This window comes from Cynocephalus volans, chromosome 2 (assembly GCF_027409185.1).
Source record: "Cynocephalus volans isolate mCynVol1 chromosome 2, mCynVol1.pri, whole genome shotgun sequence".
NCBI classification, from domain to species: domain Eukaryota; kingdom Metazoa; phylum Chordata; class Mammalia; order Dermoptera; family Cynocephalidae; genus Cynocephalus; species Cynocephalus volans.
In genome coordinates, this window is record NC_084461.1 from 221,234,126 (window position 1) to 221,238,307 (window position 4,182).

At 44.0% G+C, this 4,182-nt stretch overlaps 1 pseudogene; it reads right to left on the reverse strand.

The window, feature by feature from the left end:
• Positions 1 to 2,192: 2,192 nt before the first annotated feature.
• LOC134370828 (protein kinase C zeta type-like) lies at positions 2,193 to 3,778 on the reverse strand (annotated as a pseudogene).
• Between the last annotated feature and the right edge of the window lie 404 nt (positions 3,779 to 4,182).

Sequence of the window (4,182 nt, forward strand, 5' to 3'; positions counted from 1 at the left end):
CCTGATAATACAAAGATATTATGAACAATTTATGCCAATATGTTTGGCACCTTAGATGAAATGGACCAATTCCTTAAACAATAAAATTCTCTAAAACCAGCAAAAGAAAAAATAGAAAATATAAATACCTCTTATATCAATTTTTAAATTTTTAATTATTTTTAATAAAATTATTTTCAATAAATAGGAAGTTATTCTTAATAAACTGTAATCAAAATTATCTCCACTCCCCACATACTTCTGGGCCAGATTGTTTCACATGTGAATTAACAAACATTTGATGGAAAAATAAAGCCAATCTTACAGTAACTCTTTCACAAAACGGGAGGAAACTACATGTCCCAACTCATTTTATGAAGCCAGCTTTATCTTGATGTTGATGCAAAAAACTAAAAAAGATATCATGAAAGAAAAAAATGTATAGACCAATATCCCTCATGAATATAACTTAAGAAAAATCCTTAATAAAACATTAACAAATCAAATGCAGCAATTTCTGAAATGCATAATAATATATACCTTATGACCATAATAATACCTCATGACCAACTGGGGTTCACCCCAATAATACAAAGTAGTTTTAACATTTGAAAAGCAATCAATGCAATTTGCCACATTAATGGAGTAAAGAAGAAAATCTGATGTGATAATTTAAATAAGTGCAAAAAGAGAACCTGAGAAAAAACAAACATCAATTCATTACTACAAAAAGGAAAAACTGCCTACAAGCTAAGAATAGAAGTAAACTTACATTATGAGATAAACGGCATCTACAACAAACCTACAGCTAAGGTCACATAACATCATACTCAGTGGCACTTGATGGTTTCCCCTTTGTTCAGGAATAAAACAATTCTGTTCAGCACTGAACTAAAAAGTCTAACTAGTGAAGAAAAAAAAAATGATAAGAATAAATAAAACTATTACTATATATATATAATGTGATTGCATATATAGAAAACCCTATGGAATCTTATTATATAACAAAAACAAAACCTATTAGATCAAAAAAGTAAATTTACCAAGAATTTGGTAAGTGAATTTAATATCCACCCCGTAAGATACAACACAGATATTTAAAAAATCTTTTGTGTTTCTTAAGAGACTACTGGAAAAACTAATTTTAAAACAATGTAATTTGCATTACCATCACAAAGCATCCAATGTACAATAATAAACCAAATCAACTGTGTGAAAACTAGAAAACAATGCTGAGAGAAGTTAAAGAAAGTCTGAATAAATGGAAAGGTATGATATACGATAATATACTCTTGGGTTGGAAGGCTCAGTATTGTTAAGATCCATTTGCCCCAATCCCAGTCAAAAGATTTTAGAAAGAATGCTGATTCTAGAGTTTACGTGGAAATACAAAGCACCTAAAATAGTGACATACTACCTGATTTCAAGAGTTATTTTAAAGCTATGGTAATAGAATACTGTATTTGTGTAAGGATCTGGAAAGAGACTAGTGCAGATAAAGTCACTGAATTTTTGACAAAGGTGGCAAGCCAATTCAATGGGGAAAGGAAAGTCTTTTTATCAAATGGTGCTAGAACAACTGGGTATCTGTACGTTAAAAAAAAAAAAAAAAGTCATCACCCGAAAGAAAAAATTATTCCAAAGTAAAAGATAGAAACATAAGGCTTCTAAGAGAAAACAGGAAAAAAATCTTCACATCCTTGGGCTAGGCAAAGATTTCTTATACAACGCACAAGAAGCACTGACCATAAAAGAAAAAAGTTGATAAACTGATCTTTAGCAAAATAAAAATTACTATTATTATTTCTCAGTGGTATATTTTATACCTCAAGATATTACACACTAACTTTCCTGGTGGAGCAGGTCAGTGTATCGAGTTCTGATCCTGTGCAAAATGTGCACCTTTGAAAGTGAGTCTCCCTCGGTCAGGGTCACGGCGGGGTCTCCGCGAAGCAGGCACAGGACCCAGATTCCTCCAGCAGGAGAGGCTGTTCTGCTCCGAGAAGTGCCGCGGAGGCTTCCCTGCTCGGTCTCGGCGACAAGCGTCCCTCCCAGCCACGCTCAGAGCCTTGTGCCCAGCCTGGCATGCAGACGCTGTGGTTGCGGCTAAGGCTGAAGGGGCATTCGCAGGTGTGTCCACGTCGGGGACGCAGGCGACCTCACAAGGACTCCTCTCTGCACAGCAGTACGGGTTGACTTCTCAGTCCTCGGGGTCAGCTGCATGGGCTCGCTGGCCGTCCCGACCGTGTCATTGTCACCTGCGGCTGAAACGGAGGGAGGGTCGCTTCTTCTCCAGCAGTTCCTGGTCTGTGCTGCGGAAGAAGGCGTGAGACTCAACGCTGGGAGACCCAGCCTGTGGCCGCAGCCAAGCCTCTCTCTGGGGTCTTATTTAATAATCCTTTGAAAGACGGGAGGCTCTGAAGGAGAGGGATCGGGGACAGCTTGGAAAAGGTAGTCTGTGTTCTTGTCGGGGTTGTCGGTGATGAGGACAAAAGGAGAGTGGCAGGCTGTCACCTCAAACACGATGTCCCGCAGCGCCCACCAGTCCAGCTGAGCCTGTACTACTCTCCCCACAGGATTTCCGGGCGATGTAATTCGGGGTTCCACAGAAAGTGCACGTTGTGTCCCCAGGGACAGGACTTCCTTGCACCTGCCATAGTTCCTCAGCTTGTTGTGTCCGTCGGCGTCAAGCAGGACTTTGTCCAGCCTCAGGTCCCGGTAAATAATCCCTCAATCGTGTGAGAAGTTGAGAGCGACGCAAATCTCAGCAGCTGGAATCTCTGTCCCTGCATGTGGAACATGAGGTCCCCGCTCCCCCGCTGAAGTACTCTGTCACCAGGAACAACCGACGTGTTGTCCAGAAGCAGGAGTGTAAACCGACTGCGAAGGGGTGGCTGAACGCCTGCCCAGCACGTGCTTTTCTGTACCCAGTAGATGTCCTTGTTGTTATGCTCCAGGTCCTCCTTCACCACCTTTGTGACATAGATGTGCTGTTCTTCAGCTGCACCAAGGGGACCTTGGTGTAGCTCTGTGCCTGATGACACCGATCAGGTTGAAGCCCTGCAGCCCAAGGCCCTGAAAGATTTTAATGCCGTCCATGCCATAGACAACTGGCTTGAGGTCCTCAGAATCATTTTTAATGTTGTCATGTTTCCGGGTTGAAGAAATATAAGCAATTCCATCAGTAACCTGGGAAGGAAGGTCCACGTCGCAGTTCTTGTCCTTTACTGGAGGTTCTTGGGAAGGCATGACAGAATCCATGGCTTCTGCAGGTCAGCGGGACAAAGACGTGGCAGTGCTTAGGGACCAGCAGTCTGCAGTTGATGCACCTGCAGCCCTGCCTGGCCAGGCCCCTTGTCCTCTCGCTGCATTGGCTGCAGTAGGCTCTCCTGTTAACGTGCTTGTCTTACAAGATGACTTTGGCAGTACAGCTTCCTCTGTTTTCTGGCTCTGCAGCAGTAGTGGGATTTGTCACCCCCCGGACACGGCCTGCCTGGCTGCTCAGGGATGCTAGGGAAAACATGAGTGATGAGCCCTTCATCCTTGCCCTGACCACCAGGTGGAAGGCCTCCTGCAGATCCACCTGGCAGACATGGTGCAAGGGTCACATTTGCTGTCCACCCACTCAAGGGTGAGCGGGTCCGGCCGGTGTAGGCCACACGTCTCTCACCGCCGAGGCAGAGGGCCTCGAAGGTTGTGGCGGTGTTCAGGCTGGTGATCAGGGTGTCCCGCCATAGCACACCTTCAGCCTGATGTGGCTACAGCTCCTGTCCATCTCGGGGCATGTCCTGCCCAGCATGGCGCAATCCACTAGCTGCCCTCAGAGCTGCGACCCAGGTGCTTGGCCCATGGCACAAGGCTCCTGTTTGGCATGGCGGGAGCTTGAGGCTGGGCCCATGGAGGAAGGTGGACTGGAACATGCAGCAAGGCCCTGATGGATGTTGGCCCTGCCACTCTGCAGGGCCAACAGCAGGCCTGAAGATTCTTTTTATTAATACACACCATTAGGGAAATAAAAAGGCAACCACAGGAGAAAATATTCTCACTACACATATCTGGTAAAGGGCATACTCAGAATATGTAAAGAACTCTTACAACTCATCAAGAGAAACCACAAAAAAAGAAACCTGAGTAAAATATCTTAAGGGAGACTAAACCCATGAACATGTGTTAAACATCATTTTTTACCAAAGAAATAAAAAT